The following is an 18,286-nucleotide window of genomic DNA, read 5'->3' on the forward strand; positions in this document are numbered from 1 at the left end:
ATTGTTTTTCTAAAACTCTCTCTCTTTCTCTCTCTCTCTCTCTCTCTCTATATATATATATCTATATATATGACTTATGTTTGTTTATGCTTTGTCCTAACTTGAATGCGTAGGTACTAGGATAATATATAAACACGATTCTGTTGATGTCACTAGGGACCGAGATTTTGGACTAAAAAGATATATAAATATTAAATGTAAATGTTACTTAAAAACTTCATGGCAACTTAGCATCTCGCTAAGACCCTGTCTCAAAGTAAAAAATGAAAGGGCTGAGATGTAGCTTGGTGCAAAGGCCCTGGGTTTAATTCTCAGGACTGCCAGACAAACAAATGAATAGAAAACTGGAAGTATTACTGAGAACTCAGGATGATTTTTATTTTAATAAATGTTCTAGTTCAGTTTCCTAAAGAGCTAGCAACAATTATCACAGCAGTAGCAATAGCAAAAAGCAACCCCTGTCCCTGGATGCTGCTCTCCCAATTCACACAAAGGAATTCACACAAAGGAAGGAGGGCTCCTTGGAGCACGGGCTACTTTCAGATGCACAGTGGGTATGCCAGAAGGTGCAGGGAACATTTATCACATTGGAAAGTAGAGAAGCTATGGAAGACTACAGAGGTTTTATCAATGGAGTTCAAGAGCCACCATGTAGAGGTTTCCATCATTCAGAGATGGAATGATAATTCTTAATTAATGAATTCTTAATTCATAATGATATGAATTTAATCAAATTGTAGATGTTCACAGTGGCATTAAAATAATGAACTACTGGAAACAACCTGTTATAGTTTGCATCTCAAATGCCCCCCAAAGGCCCACATGTTGAAGCAGATGGCCAATCTGTGGTATCATTAGAGGTGGGAGAAGCTTTAGAGTGGAAGGAAATTAGGTCATTGGGCCTTGAAAGAGGGTGTTGGGACCCAGTTCCTTCCTGTGTCTCTGTTTCTCAGCTGCCATGAGGTGAACAGGCCTCTTCCGCCCTGAACTCCTGCTGTGATGTATGGTGCCAGTACAGGCCCAAAGCAGCAGGGCCAAGTGACTATGGGCTAAAGTCTTGCAATCATGAGCCAAAATAAACCTTTTCTCCATTTTATTTTGTTTTGTTGTTGCTGTTGTACTGGGGATCGAATCCAGGGCCTTCACACTGATCTACCCCCCAGCTCTTATTTTTTTTTCCTCCTGCCTCAGCCTCCTGGATTCTGGGATTACAAATGTGTACCACCATGCCTGGCTTCTTTCTTCAAAAGTAGATTATCTCAGGTATTTTATCATAGCAATGGAAAACTGACTAGCATGTAACCTAAATATTGAAAAATAGCAGTATATGTTTTTGTAGGAATGTCATTTAAACCTTGTAGAAAAGAAAATTTTGTTTTTTGGGTAGTGGGGATTGAACTCAGGACCTTGCACTTGCAAGGCAGGTGGCAAAACTACTGAGCTAAATCCCCAGCCACAAAAAGAAGATTTTGATTTAGGAAAAAATGTTTAAAATATATTATTAAGTAAATAATGTCTTAAGTATGCATATGGTACATTGAAATTTTAAAAATATAAATATGCATAGAAAGAAAGCAGAATGAGCATAAACTGAAATATGAAGTCATTGTATCTGTCTCACGATTGCAGGTGATTTTTATCTTCTCTTTATTTTCCAATTTTCTATACCTAACATGTATAATTTTGTGTTTATAATGAAAAATATACTGTTAACTTTTATAAATGAAAAAATTCAAACATTTAAAAATGGTAGTACACGAAAGATATATGTATTTTTTCAGATTATAGACAATACTTCTGCCTCTTTTCAAAAATCCAATAGCCTTGGTAAGAAACTACTGATCCAGTTCAAGCAACTTTTTTTTTTGGTACCAGGGATTGAACTCGGGTCCTTGCATTTGCAAGGCAGGTGGCAGAACCACTAAGCTAAATCCCCGGCCCTCAAACAACTTTTTAAAGTCACCAAAATAAGTGAGATGAGTTGCCCAAGACTATCTTTACCAAGACTCCCTCCCAAAAAAGGTCAAAGGTAGAAAATGTGGTTGTATCTTTAAAATTAGATTTGTATTATTTTGAAGTTTACTTGGATACTCCATCTATGTGTGCATAGCTTTGTAGTTAATTTCCTAAAGCTGGAGAAAAATTAGGTATAGGTGAATTTACTGTGATAGATTAATAAGTGACTAAAGACTGACCTCTAAGGGTATCAAGATCTGACTAGCAGAGAGTTACTGTAATTGCAGTGTACTTCAAGAGATATTTTCTCCGTGTTAACTATGAAAAAACGTAAGGAATAAGGACAATTCCTTATTTTTGCAATTCCTTATTTTTGAGAAATTGGTCTTAAAGTGTGGAACCTTCTCCTAAGTGCCTCAGCTGGTTGCCACAAACACTGAAATCAGTCAGCTCTGAGGGAGACAATGACAAGTGCTTTGGCCAAAGGGGGCGTTTCCAGTGTCTGCATCAGGCAGATGAAATTCATTTTCAGCTGACTAGATGCATAGAATGAAAGTATGTGCAGTAGTAAAGGGATATAATCATCCGCAATGTAGGATATTAAGAAGAAAGACATCAAATGGAGAAGAGGAGAAGTACATCAAAAAGGAAATTATCACTTTAGATTATATCTGTCTTTTAAAAGATGAACAATAAAATGAGAAAGAATGAAATCAGTGCAATTAAAAACTGAGAGTACAGAACATCTTTTGATTTTTGGGTGGAATGATGGGTTCTTTACTAAGTAAGCAAAAGGGCTGTCACTACATTTTCCCTTTAACCCTGACTTTAACCCCAGAGGGCTTAAACACTTCATCTGCTCTCTGTGCTCTATTTTTTTTTTAACTTTATCAGACTTCAGGTTTGCTCTAATTTTTTTTTTTTTAATGTTGACTAAACCGAGGTTGCAAGGGAAAGCAAAAATAAAGGTCTCATCCCACACAGCAAGCCAGCTAGTGGTTACCAGGTAGCCAAGGGGTTGGAGAGTCAGTGGTTAATGGTAGGGTCTCCTTTTGGGGTGATGAGAATATTTTGGAACTAGGTAGGGATGATAGCTGTCAGCATTGTGAATGTGTCAAATGCTACTGAACTGTGCACTTTAAAATTGCTAGAGTAATGAGTGTTACATTTCATGAATTTTACCACAGTGAAAAATAAAGTCTTCAAATTTAGTCCATTTGGGAAGATGATATGAAGAAGAATGGGGAGGTGCTGGCATCATGGAAGTTAAAGGGAGAGAGAGAGAGAGAGAGAGAGAGAGAGGGAGGGAGGGAGGGAGGTCATAGGAACTGAACTAGAATCAATGGGACTTCTGGCTCTGAGTTTGAGTTGTAATTTTCTTTGGTTAATCCATTTTTCATACTTTCTTAGCACTATTTCAGTTTATAATTCAATTCATCTGTGATTTATGCATAAGTCATAAACAGTATGCCTGCTAGTCTAATCTAGCCTGGATAGATTAGGTTTTTTTCCCCCTGAAAAAAATGTTTTGTTTTCTATCAGTTTATTTTCTTACTTTGTCTTTGGATGGGTTGTACTCTCTCCAATTTTGTGTATCCCTCTGGATCCCTATTATTTTATTATTATTCCTGCTTCATTAATTTCTGATACTTATCTAGCCCATGAAAGTGCTTTTATCATAGAAGTTCCCTGATTTCTAAGGAACTTCTACATGCAAAGAACAGTGCTGAACAGAGTTGACTCCGAATGAGATCTTGCATCATGGACTCTCATGCAATGTAAATTGTTTGTTGTAATCCAGGCAGGATAGACACTTAAATGATAATTTACAAAGATCACATAATATCTGATTCTTTTCCACCTCTGCTGATTGCATTGAGATTCTACTGCAGTGAAAGTAGTTAAAGAAGACGAACACTGTTTATTAAAAAGCTAGGAAGAAATACCATCAAATCTGTAACTAATAGTGATCATGGCATACCACTTTATTGTAGTGCAGTTTTAGCTTGGGCATGAGGAGTATATTTACATCCATAATGAAAACAACTTTGGCAAAATTAAAAACATATGCTCCTGGATTCTTACAATTTAATGGCAATACTCTCAGGAAATAAAGTATAATACTATTTATTGACCCTTCTGTAGGTTTTACATATGTTATTACTGATCCTCACAACCCCCTGCAAATTAGTCCATAAGGGGAGAATCTTGATATTTGTGAAGGATCGTCTTAAACGTTTCCCAAGTCTTCAGTCTAAAATATGTGGATGTGACAGTTGGCTGACTGAATTGTATTTCTGTTAAGAATTGATGTTGCTTGTGGATATTCTTATGCCACATTTATGAAAACTTCCTACTATTAGAACTTCAGTTTTGTCTTGGCTTTCATAGCTATTTAATAAACAAACTCACTAAAATCACTTTACAGGAAGACTACACAGGAAGTGAGTAGAGTATGAGAGTTGGCAGAGCTGGGTGGTCAGCTCAAATCTCTCATGTCTAAGGACTTTTTCCTGACACATCAACCCCTTACAACTGGCCAGCTTGTGTGTATGCTTCATATGGTGCTAGGGTAAGCATAAATTGGCACAGTGTTTATGGGGAACAAATTTTACTATAAATCTGAATTTTTAAAAGTATTTGAAACTTTTGGCTTGATAATTTCCTACAGAAAATAATCATATGATAGTCACAGAGAATTATGTGAATGTTCATAATTTTAGTTATAACAATAAAATTCTACAAGGTGGCAGTTAACAGTTTATTTGTCTCTGAGCTCCAAATCCACCCTTCTTGTCCCCACTTGGTATCACTGGAGCTGAATTCTATAAATATTTTTCTTTACCAGCTGGGTGGATATTCAGCTTTATCAACAGAGGGCACTGGAGTGACCTTGCTCCGACTGCACCTTCGGCTATCTGTCCTGAGCAGTAGCTGCTTCCACCTGTCCACACCCTCCAGCAATGTTGAGCCACTTCTGCAACCAGCCCGGCCCAGCCACCTAAGCCCACCCAACAAGGGAAGGTCACTCCTTCAAGCCAGTTCCTACCACCCATGCCCACCCACCATGCCGAGCTGTTCTCATACATCAGCGTCAGCATGTACTCTGTTACGGTTTTTGCCCCTGCTGGCTGCTTGGATTAGCTACTATTTCTTTGAAGAAGTTTTAATTTTATCCAGGGCAGGAAGGCTTCTCCTATGCCCTATTTGTCCCTCTTATTCAGCCCAGAAGTAGTAGCTGTTCTTTTAGATTGTGACACCTGAGCCCTCTTAAGTCCTATTTTATTTCTTTTAGTAGTTAACATTTTATTTAGTACTAATTTTCTTATGTTCAAATAGTTTTTTTCTCCCACTTGAACCTTGAATGATACAGGTATTAATTAAATGAGGGTGCATCCATATATTGCCATAATATGGTCGATTGCTTGTTTGATGAGGTGACACAGACTCTTGAGTTTTATTTGCCTTCTCCTTTCTTTTTTTTTTTTTTTGATTCATAGTTCTTGTAGTAGTAGTTGCTTATTTTTAGCATCTTTGGACCCAGAAATTTCAAGAGGTGCCGGTTATCTGGATTTCAGACATGTTCTTCCTTGGTCCTTTTGTGGAGTAACACAAATTCACTAAGAAAATTATGGCCTATCACCTCTACCAAAAGAGTAAATCTTTTATTTGCTGATTCACTGGCTTGAAGGACCCCAAAATAATTAGTTGGTAACTTCACTTTGCAGGTTAGGGGGTGTTAATGTGTTCTTTGGTAGAAATGTCACCTTTCCTTCAAAAAATTAGACCTTTAATCCAAGAACACCTGATCATTCATGGACAGAAACCTAGATGGTGAATAGCTGGGTCAAATGGTATTTCTAGTTTCAGCTCTTTGATGAATCTCCATACTAATTTTCATACTGGTTGTATTTGTTTACATTCCTACCAAAAATGTAGAAGGGTTCTTTTTTCCTCATGGCCTTGCCAGCATTTGCTATTATTTGATTTGATGATGGTCATTTTTTCTGGGTTAAGGTGGAATCTCAGTGTTGTTTTAATTTGCATTTTTTCTAATGGCCAGCAAAGTTGAAGTTTTCTTCATGTATTTATTGGCCATTTGGGCTTCTGTTATTATGTATCTATTCATTTCACTTGGTCATTTTATTTTAGCGGGTCTTTTATTTTAGGGGGGATCTAATTGTTTTGAGTTCTTTATATATTCTAGATATTAGTCCTCTGAGGAATAGCTGGAAGAAATTTCAGCTATTTATATAGTCCTATATAAATAGTCTTATAATTTCAGCTGTTTATATAGTCTTTTCACTTTGTTTGTTGTTTCTTTTGCTGTACCGATACTTTTTGATATGATATCATTTGTTGCTTCTCAGTACTATTTCCTGTGCAACCCAGGTTCTGTTCTGAAAGTCCCTTCCTAAACCTATGGCATCAATACTTTTACCTATTTTATCTTCCAGCAGGTAAATGTTTCTGTTTTAACATTTAGATTTTAGATTTTGATTTTTAGTTTAGTGAATGATGAGAGATATGGGTCTAGACTCAATCTTCTTCATGTGGATAGCCAGTTTTCCCAACACCATTTATTAAAGAGGCTATCCTTCCTCTACTGTATGTTTTTGGCCTCTTGTCAAGCAACAAATAGTTGAATGTGCTTGGGGTTGTTTCTGCATCCTGTAGTCTGTTCCATTGATCCTCATATTTGTTTTTGTGCCATACCATGCTGTTTTTATCACTGTGGCTTTGTAGTATCACTTCAGGTCTGGGATTGTGATGCCTCCTGGTTTGATCTCGTTACTCAGGATTGCTTTTGCTACTCATGGTCTCTTCTGCTTCCATATGAATTTTAGGACCATTTTCTCCAGTTCTATGAAGAGTGCTGTTAATATTTTGATTGCATTAAATCAGTCACTTTTGGAAGTATGGGTATTTTGACTCTTGGTTTTGCCTATCCAGGAACAGGAGATATCTTTCCATTTTCTCATGTCCTTTTCAATTTTCTTTTTCAGAATACTGTAGTTTCCATTATAGAGTTCTTTTACTTCCTTAATTAGGTTAACTCCTAAGTGTTTAATTTTTTTGGTGCTATTGTAAAGAAGTTTTTCCACTAATTTCTTTCTCAGTGGGTTCATTATTTGTGTACAGGGACACTATTGATTTTTGTGTGTTGATTTTGTATCCCGTCACATTGCTGAATGTGGCTGTTAATTCTAGGAGTCTTTTAGTGGACTTTTTTTTTTAGGTCTTTTATGTAGAGAATCATGTCATCTTCAAATACTGATAATTTGACTTCTTTCTTTTCTATATGTTTCCTTTTAATTTATTTTTCTTGCCTAACCTCTCTTACTAATGTTTTGAGTACTATGTTGAACAGGAGTGGAAACAGTGGATATCCTTGACTTTTTCCTAATTTCAGATGGAAAGCTTTCAGTTTTTCCCCATTTAATATGGTATTAGCAGTAAGTTGATCATAAATGGCATTTATCAGATCAAGATAAGGTCCTTCTATACCATTTTTCTTCAGTTTTTTAAAAATCATGAATGGATGTTGTATTTTGGCAAAGGCTTTTCCTTTATCTATTGATATGATCATGTGATTTTTGTCTTTGCTTCTGTTTATGTGATAAATTACATTTATTGATCTGCATATATTGAACCATCCTTGCATTCCCTGGGATGAAGCCTATTTGGTCATGCTGTAGGATCTTTTTGATGATTCACTGCATTTTATTTGCTAGTATCTTGTTGAGGATTTTTGCATTTATATTTCTTAAAGAAATTGGTCTATAATTCTCTTTTTTGTTTGGATCTTTGTCTGGTTTTGGAATCAGGATAATGCTAGCTTCCAGGAATGATTTTGGGGGTATTCTTTCTCTTTAAATTTCATTAAAGAGCTTGAGGAGTATTGGTGGTAAATCTTCCCTGGAGTTTTTATAGAATTCAGCCATGGATCTCTCCGGTCCTGGACTTTTCTTTTTTTTTAAATCTTAAAAGCTTTTACTTTACTTACTTGTATTTTAAGAGCAGCTACTGAATTAACCAAAGTTCTACAAGGATCATGCCATTAATTTCACAAATAGAAAAGGCCCACTGAACCCGGTTAAAATGGTCAAAAAATGTGTCTAGTAGTGGAGGCTGCACTTAGGAAGTACTCATTCATGAATGACCAAGGTCATCCCTGTGGTGAGGACAAAACATTAAAGTGCATAAAGAAGCACCAGAAAAGTCTCACCCCACTCCATGGGGTACTGGGAGTGTTCCAATTTTGGCATTGGAATCTGTATCATGTCTTTCCTATACTCATTTGGTATTCCATTGGATTCTGTCTTGATGTTGAAGCTGCCATCAGGGGTGGAAATGTCTAGGTCAATGTTGAGGTGCCCATTGGTATGACCATTCTTGTGTGCTTCCATGTGGTGCTCCATTTTCAGGGTCTCTATCATGTCCAAAAGCCACTGCCCATTGTCTGAGGAGACTCCATACAAGGAGGGTTTTGAGAAATCCTCTTGGTTAGGTTGATCAAGTCTTGGCCTGTGAAATGTTCCAGAGCTTCACAGTATTCTGGCATAGCATTCTCCAGGAGCCAGTCCTCCACCTTCTTGGGTGACCAATAAACCACTTCCTTCATTGTATTAGCAGACAACAATGCAGTCACCAGCTTGCTCTGGGAGGTCAGCAGTCACTGTTCCTACAGGGGAGAACACTGCCCCTCCTTAGCTGGTTTATCTTGTTGGGCCTCATGAGTGGGGACTCTTTAGGCAAGATGTTCAGGGCAGTTTTTTAAAACTTCATGTAGTTGTCCACGGTTCTGAGTGCCCAAGCATTAATTCACCTCATTTTTAAACCGGATTCTTCCTTAGATTATGCAAAAAAAACCCAAAAAAACCTTGTCATCTTGGCTTTCTCTAACCTACCAGCTTCTCCCATTGTTCCAGTACATTCCCATCACCTCTGGCAGCTACTGTTCACATCTATGGACAGATTCCTTAACAGTGATTCCCTTGCACACTTCCTGATGTAGGCTCTTGTATTTCATATGTTTTTCAATCAGACACTTTTGTACATTCCCAAGGACTCAATGGTGTTTCTGCATCATGTTGTTTTTCTTCATCAGTCTTCCTTCCAATTTTTAAAGTAGCAGGTGTCCTGCCACCACTGCTGGGGGTCAGGAGTGGGAGTTTGGGTCTCAGGGGAGCTGGCAGCTGGGTGGGAGGCTACTGGTGCTGAGGGAAGGAGCTGTGAGGAGCTGCTTAGAAGCCTCAGAGTCAGTGAGGAGCACCCAGTCACTGCTGCTATGGCCACGGTGAGGGCACTTGTGAGGACATGATACCTCCTCTGAGAAGGCAGACCAGTCCAACCATGACCCCCAGTTTGAACCAATAGTTTCTCTTCCTGAGAAAGAAATTAAAATGCTTGAGGAACTTCTTAAAATGTGAGCAAAGTCGTTCCAATTTTCCTCAGAGAATGATAACCCAGAATGGAAGGAACAAGGCACTGGTGATGTCAAGCTTCCAAAGCACAAGGGACAAAACCCTGAAGATCTGAGCCAACCACTGTATCATGCTGTTGATGGAGCTAAAGCCAAGCACATGGGTCTAGAATCCCCATGCTGACTTCTCCCATTAGTACCCCAAGCCAGAGCTGCTGACCATCTGCTTCCTAGATGCAGTGTAGTCTTTTATACACTTTCTACTATACTCCAACTTCACTGTTCTTGAAATTCAGCAAGTCCACAATTCCCCCATGCACTGAAGCTTTGTTTTCAAGTGAATGTCTGTCTTCTTTCTCCTAATCAAAAAAATGAACTGCTAAGTATGCACAAGAGCATATTCAGGGATCACTCGTGCTGCCTTCACGGTGCTCCGTAGTCAGGGCCATCCAGGGTCCGTGGTGGTGGATCTCTGAAACCAGCCTGGCTGGCTGTGACGTAGCCTGCAGATACCAACTGTCACACTGCCACCCTGGTGTGGGGATAGGGCTGAATCTCTGGACTTTTCTTAGTTGGTAGAATTTTCTATTAATGCTTCAATTTCATTGCCTGTTATTGGATTGTTCAGAATTTTTAAACATTCTTGGTTAATGTTTAATAATTCATATGTTTCTAGGAATCTATCCATTTCTTCTAAATTCTCCATTTTATTGACATATAGGTTTGCAAAATACTTGTTAATAATCTTTTTGATTTTGGCAGTGTCCATTCTGATTTCACCTTTTTCATTTCTAATTGCATTAATTTGGATCTTTTCATTTCTCTTTTTTGGTTATATTGATAAGGATTTGTCTATTTTGTCTATTCTTTTGAAGAACCAACTCTTTGATTCATTGATTTTTTTTATATTGATTTCTGGTCTCCATTTCATTGATTTCTTCTCTGATCTTTGTAATTTTCTTCCTTGTACTTGCTTTGGATTTGGATTGTTTTATGTTTTTATATGAGCTTGAGGTGTACCATTAAATTATTTATTTGGGCTTGCTCTATTTTTGTTCTGTGGGTGTTCACAGCTATACATTTCTCTCTTAGGACTGTTTTCATTGTGTCCCATAATTTCTGGGATTTTGTACTTCTATTATCATTTAGCTCTAGAAACTTTTTTCTTCCTTGATTTATTCTATAATCTATTGTTTATTTAACTGTGTTGTTTAGTTTCCATGCATTTGCATAATTTCTGTGGTTTTTTTGTTGTTGATTTCTAGTTTCATTGCACTATGACCTGATAATATTCATGGTATAATTTCTTTTACAATTACATAAGCTTGCTTTACTGGCTAGTACGTAGTCTATTTTAGAGAAAGTCCCATTTGCTGCTGAAAAGAACATGAAGTCTTTTATTTGATGAAACACTGTAGATATCTATTAGGTCTATTTGTTCAAAGGTTTTGTTCAACTCTGATATTTCTTTGTTGACTTTTTTTGTCTTGTTTATCTGTCTATTTGTGATAATGGGTATTGATGTGTACCCCACTATAATTGCGTTTATGTTTATCCAATATTTTATGTCCAGTACTACATAATACTTATTTTATGAGTTGGATATGCCATAGTGTATAAATGTCAATAATTATCCTCCCCTCCTGATGGATTTTTGCCTTAACCAATATGTAGTGACCTTATTTGCCTCTTTTGATCAGTTTTGGCTTGGATTCCACTTTGTCTGAATATAGAATAGCTACCCCTGCTTTTCTTTGGGCTCCTGTTGCATGAAATATTGTTTTTCATCCTTTAATTTTTAGGGTATGTGTTTTTTCTTTGGACTAAATATGGTTCTTGTATGAACTATACTGTTAAGTTTTGTTTCTTGATCCATTCTGCCAATCTATGTTTTCTGATTGAGGAATTGACACCATTCACATTGATAGTTATTACTAATAGGTACTGACTTAGTCCTGTCATTGCCTTATTTTTCTGTTGTTGATTCTTTCCTTTCTACTTTATCATGAAAGTACCTTACCATGTATCTATGCTTTATCGTGAAAGTACCTTATTTCTCCATGAATTCTGAAAGATAGTTTTGCAAGATATATCAGCTTGAGTTGGAAATTGTTTTCTTTTAGGACTTGAAACACTTCACTCCAAGCCTTTAAGATTTGTGTTGAGAAGTCTGCTGTAATTCTAATGGTTTACCTTTATAAATGCATTTGTTACTTTTCTCTAACTGCTTTTATGATTCTGTTCTTGTGTTGGACTTCTGGGATTTTGACTATGATATGTTGTGGGGAGGTAATTTTCTTATTGCTGCTATGGGAGGGCTTTTTATGCCTTGATTATCTGTATGTTAAATTCTTTCCCTATATTTCAGTTTTCTGCTATTATTTCTTTAAATAGGTTTTTATGCCATTTATGCTATCTTCTGATTTTACAGTGATGACAGTCAATCTTAAATTAGTCTGTTTTGCATCATCTAGCAGATGTTGGATCAGTTTTTCATGTTCTCTTTTTGTTTTTAAGGCATCATTAACTGGCCACTAACAACAGCCATGTTTTCTGCTTCTAACACTCTGTCCTCACATTGATCACATCTGTTGCTGTGCTCTTGATCATATTTTAAATCTCCTGAATTTTTATTTGGTCCCTTTTTATGGACCCTAATTTTTTCTATGCTGGCCTTTCATGTTTTGCATTGTTTTGTTTGGCTCTGCTAGCTTTTTATTAGTGTTTTCTGTAGACTCACTGATCATTGTATTTGACCCATTATCTGTTTACTTACATCTTCTGTGAGCTTGCCAAATGCTTTATTGATCTATTGTGTCATCTCCCCTGTTATCATTTTGAATAATTCAGCTGTGTGGCTTTTGATTTCCTCCCCTTTAATTCCCCCATGGTTTATCTTTGGGGGAGTTGGAAAATTTTGAAGGCATTTTGTTGGCTTGTCTTCAGTGTTTAAGTTTCTGAGTTTTTAGAAAAAATTTATGTGTGTATGTGTATGTGTGTGAGCTTGTGGGTTGATTATAATAAGAAGCTCTGTTTCTAGTATAAAATCCTCCTTATTTAATGTTTACTTTTCAGTGGTGTCTTCTGGTAGTGGCTAACTATTGGCCTTTGCCTCTGTCCCAGGATCCAAACACCTCTAGTTACTTGGGATGGGAGGTAGCAGCATATTTGGCCCAGTACCCAGTTCTCCAGGAATGAGCTGCAGTACTGTTAATAACCTAAGGCAATCAAGATATTGGCATCTCTAGAAATCCAATTAGTAACAACAGCTATATCCCCATGACTCTAATAATAAAGTCAGTGTCTACTGTAGTCAAAGACAAACTGAATTTTGACAAATTCTAAGGAGCAATAATGTACCACCCTTAACCATAGAAAAGAGATCTATGATTATACTAAGAAAACTGACATAAACCAAATATTGACCTACTGTTGACCAGCATTAAATATCTACTAAATGGAACAACTTTACCACTACTAACAATAGAACAATATGCAGCCACAATAGCATAAACTAGCTAGCTGTGTAAAGATTCATAAAGGTTGGTAGTTATACTAGTAAAGGTAGAGGGAGTGGAGAACTGGAGAATTAAAAAAAATTAAAAATTAATCAATGCCACAACTTCCAGCCCAGAGGAGGCTTCCAGGTCAGTGTGCCACAGCTCCCAGCCCAGAGGAAGTTTCCAGGTAGGCATGCCACAGCTCCCAGACTGGAGGAGGCTTCTGGGTAGGCGTGCCACAGCTCCCAGCCAGAGGAGGTTAGCCACGCCAGCGCCAGCAGCATCCCCCCACCTCCATTGAAATGAGAAGACACATAAACAAGCCTCAGAACCAGACTTCCAGATCCCTTAATCCAACCCCAAAGGGAAATGAGATGGAACAATCTGACACTCAACCACCTGGACTCCCTGAACTGGCAACTCGTAGAGGATCTGGAAAAATGAAATCAGAAATAATTTCTCACATAACAGCAGAAATTGTGCCCATAGTGCAAGACATAATTAATAAATCTAGAGAGGACACAGATTAAAAAAATAAAGGAGCTGAGGAACATAATGGAATCCCAACTTAGGAAACAAATTGAATCCATAAAACAGATGCAAACAGATTTCCAGGAGATTAAAAACTCCATTGAAAGTCTATGCAGCAGAATGAGCCAATGCGAAGACAGAATTTCAGATACAGAAGATAAGATTGCAATTAGTGACAAGGAATAGAAAAATTTCTTTAAAATTGTAAGGGACTATGAGAAATCAATTCAGCAACTGTTAGATGATGCAAAGAGTAACGTAAGACAGATTGGAGTCAATGAAGAAACAGGAGAGAGTGCAGATGACATAAAAAAACACTGTTCACAGAAGTGATGGCAGAAAACTTCCCAAGCAGGGGAAAAGAACTTGAAATACAGATAAGTTGAGGCATATAGGACTCCAACTAGCCTTGATCAAAAAAAAATCTACACATAGGCATGTAATTGTTAAGATTCCAGAAACCCAAGAGAAGAACAAAATTCTACAAGCAGTTAGACAAAAGAAACAAATCATATACAAAGAAAAGCTCATCACAATCACAGCAGAGTTCTCAAAGCAAACGCTCAAGGAAAGAAGAGCTTGGAGTGATGTATTTCAAGTCCTAAAGGAAAACAGCCCCCAACCCAGAATGATGTACCCTGCAAAACTATCTTTGAAAATTGATGGTGAAATAAGATACTTTCATGACAAACAGCACCTTAGGAACTTCATGAATACCAAACCAGCACTCGAAGAAATTTTAGACAAAAATCCTAGAAAAAGACAACAAGGATCACAACCCCAGGAAGCCCAGCAGAATGAATCCACTGAGCATGACAAGAAATTAAAAGCAAAGGGGGAGAATCAAACAAAAATAAAAAGTCATGACAATGATAACTCAGTATGTATCCGTTATAACCATCAATGCTACTGGTCTCAACTCACCAATCAAAAGAAATAGACTGGCAGAATAGGGCAAGAAGCAAGATCCAACAATATGCTACATACAAGAAACACACTTAATTCAAAAAGAAACTCATAGACTGAAAATTAAAGGGTGGAAAACAATACTCCATGAGACGGGAACCCAAAAAAACCCAGGAGTAGCTATCCTCTTTGCAGACCAAGTGGATTTCAAACCCACACTGATTAAGAGAGACAAAGAAGGACACTGTATCCTTGTAAAGGGAACAATCCAAGAGGAAAAGATGACAATCATAAATATCTATGCACCAAACACTAGTGCACCCAACTACACAAAACAAATACTAATGAACATGAAAAACCATATAATCACTATTGTGTGAATACAATAGTAGTGGGGGACCTCAATACCCCACTGTCAAAAATAGATAGATCAACCAGACAAAAAACAAGCAATGAAATACTAGAACTCAATCAAACTCTTGAACAAATGAACTTAACAGATGTTTGCAGAGTGTTACAGCCCACAAAATCAGAATACATATTCTTTTCAGCTGCACATGTGTTGTTCTCCAAAATAGACCACATACTCACTCATAGAACATATTTAGGTAAGTGCAAAGGAATTGAAGTTATCCCCTGTATATTATCAGACCATAGTGTGATGAAATTGAAGATCAATAGCAAAAGAAACCACAAAAGCTTCATAAACACATGCAAATTGAACAACATGTTTCTGAATAACCAGTGGGTCACAGAGGAAATTAAAGAAGAAATCGGACATTTCCTTCAATTAAATGACAGTGACAATACAACCTATCGGAATCTATGGGACACAATGAAAGCAATCTTAAGAGGAAAATTCATAGCAGTGAATATTCATATTAGGAAAACAGAGCGAGTCCAATTAGACAACTTGATGCTGAAACTCAAGCTTCTAGAAAAAGAAGAGCAGGACCAAAACAAAGCACGTAGAAAGGAGGAAATTATAAAGATCAGGGCAGAAATCAATCCAATGGAGACTAAGAAAACAATACAAAACATCAATGAAACCAAGAGTTGTTTCTTCGAAAGAATCAACAAAATTGACAAACCCTTAGCCAACCTTATCAGAAAAAGGAAAGAAAAGGCCCAAATCCATGCAATTAGGAATGAAAAGAGTGAAATTACAACAGATCCAGCAGAAATCCAGAGGATTATCAATACCTACTTTGAGATCCTATACGCCAATAAGATGGAAAACACAGAAGGAATGGACAGATTCTTAGGCACGTATGAATTACCCAAGTTGAATGAAGAAGACCTAAAAAGTCTAAACAACCCAGTATCAATCAATGAAATTGAAAATGTAATTAAAAACTTACCAACCAAGAAAAGCCCGGGTCTTGATGGCTGCACTGCTGAATTCTAAAAGACATTTAGAGAGGAGCTATTGCTACTACTGTTTAAACTCTTCAACAAAATTGAAAGGGAAGCAATACTCCCAAATTCATTCCTGGAAGCAAGCATCACCTAGATCCCCAAAGCAGAGAAAGACTCAACAGAAAAAGAGAACTATAGGCCAGTCTCACTAATGAACACAGATCCAAATATCCTTACTAAGATACTGGCAAACAGAATGTAGAAGATAATCAAGAAGATCATATACTCCGACCAAGTGGGATTCATCCCAGGGATGCAGGGATGGTTCAACATATGCAAATCAATCAATGTAATACACTATATCAATACAGCCAAGGAGAAAAACCATATTATCATTTCAATAGATGCAGAAGAAGCATTTGACAAAATGCTTTTATGAATTTGCATTCATGAAAAAAATGCATTTATGAAAAAACCCTACAAAATATTGGAATAGATGGTCTCTATCTCAAACTGATAAAAGCCATCTATGAAAAACCAACAGCCAATATCATTCTAAATGGTCAAAAACTGAAATCCTTCACACTAAAATCAGGAACAAGACAAGGATGTCCACTATCACCACTCCTATTCAATATAGTTTTGGAAACATTAGCCATGGCAATTAGACAAGAGAAAGAAATAAAAGGAATAAAGATAGGAAATGAAGTCAAATTGTCATTATTTGCAGATGACATGATACTCTATATAGAAGACCCCAAGAATTCCATCAAAAGTCTTCTAGACTTAATATCAAAATTCAATAAAGTAGCTGGATACAAGGTCAACACACAAAAATCAATAGCTTTCCTCTACACGAATGACAGACTCATTGAGAGAGAAATAGGGCAAACAATTCCTTTTGTAATAGCATCCAAAAAACTGAAATACCTAGAAATGAACCTAACAAAAGAAATCAAAGACCTCTTCTCTGAAAACTATAGCACTTTGAAAAAAGTTGTTGAATAGGATATCAGAAAATGGAAAGACATCCTCTGCTCCTGCCTAGGAAGGATCAACATAGTGAAAATGGCCATACTTCCAAAAATACTATATAGATTCAATGCAATACCAATTGAAATCCCAGCAGCATACTTCATAGACCTTGAGAAAACAATCCAAAAATTCATTTGGAATAAGAAGAGACCCAGAATGGCAAAAGCAATTCTAAGTAACAGAGACATGGCTGGGGGTATTACAACCCCCAATTTGAAACTATACTACAAAGCTACTGTGATAAAATCAGCATGGTACTGGCAAAGAAACAGACCTGAGGACCAGTGGAACAGATTAGAAGATGCAGAAACAACTCCAGACACACTCAGCTACCTCATCTTTGACAATGGAGCCAAACACCCTTACTGGAGGAAAGATAGTCTCTTTAATAAATGGTGCTGGAGAAATTGGGTTTCAACTTGCCAAAGATTAAAACTAGACCTATATCTCTCACCATTCACTAAACTAAAATTGAAATGGATTAAAGATCTAAATATTAAAACAGAAACACTGAACTGGCTGGAACAGACATTAGGTAGAACTCTTGAAGACATCGGTGTAGGAAAAGATTTTATGAACAAAACCTCAGTTGCCCGTGAACTAGCATAAACAATCAACAAGGGGGATCTCTTCTTACTAAAAAGCTTCTGCACAGCAAGGGAAACCACCAGCAATGTGAAGAGAAAACCCACAATGTGGGAAAAAATTTTCACCAGCAGTCTCTCAGACCAAGGTCAACTATCTCAAATCTATAAAGAACTTAAAAAAATCAGACCTTCCAAATTTAAAGACCCAATCCAAAAATGGGCATCTGAAATGAACAGACATTTCTCAGACAAAGAAGTAGACATGGCAAATAAACAGATGAAAAATGTTCAACATCATTGGTCATTCGGGAGATGCAAATGAAAACAACGCTGAGATTCCACCTCACTCCAAAAAGAATGGCTGCTATCATGAAACCAACCAATAACAAATGATGGCAGGGCTGTGGGGAAAGAGGAACCCTGCTCCACTGCTGGTGGGAGTGTAGACTGGTGCAAGCACTGTGGAAATCAGTATGGAGATACCTCAAAGAACTAGGACTGGAAGTCCCATTTGACCCGGCTATTCCCCTGCTGGGAATCTTCCCCAAAGAATTAAAAGAATCATACCTCAGTGATGTATGTGCACCCATGTTCATAGCAGCACAGTTTGTAATAGCTAAAACTTGGAAAGAGCCCAAGTGCCCATCAACTGGAGACTGGATCAAGAAAATGTGGTTCTTTTTTTAAAACAGAGTACTACTCCGCCATAAAAAATGAGAAATTAGAGACATTTATAGCTAAATGGATGTACATTGAGGTGATAGTCTTAAATGAAATAAATAGGACACACGTGTAAATACCAAATAGTGTCTCTAGTGTGAGAAACTGAAAGTGTAAATAAGGACTAAAACATATAATAGATACTGTGAAATAGGAAGAAAAGGGGCAAAGGGGAAGGGGAATTGGGAGGGGTAGGAGGAAGGAAAGAAGGGAATGGAATTAATATGAGAAAATGAAAAAATGGAAACAAAGTCTTTGTAAATAGG

General features: G+C 37.2%; 1 protein-coding gene and 1 pseudogene across 3 annotated transcripts in view; one reads left to right on the forward strand and one right to left on the reverse strand.

Moving 5' to 3' along the window:
• The window catches only part of Tmc1 (transmembrane channel like 1), a 455,769-nt gene that overhangs the window by 248,823 nt on the left and 188,660 nt on the right, over positions 1 to 18,286 (forward strand). The window lies entirely within an intron of this gene.
• LOC147825971 (phosphatidylcholine:ceramide cholinephosphotransferase 1 pseudogene) lies at positions 7,960 to 8,593 on the reverse strand (annotated as a pseudogene).

Source organism: Heterocephalus glaber, unplaced genomic scaffold, assembly GCF_053883595.1.
Source record: "Heterocephalus glaber isolate CG9 unplaced genomic scaffold, H.glaber_assembly_v1.0 deba00001481, whole genome shotgun sequence".
In the NCBI taxonomy this organism is placed as follows: Eukaryota; Metazoa; Chordata; class Mammalia; order Rodentia; family Bathyergidae; genus Heterocephalus; species Heterocephalus glaber.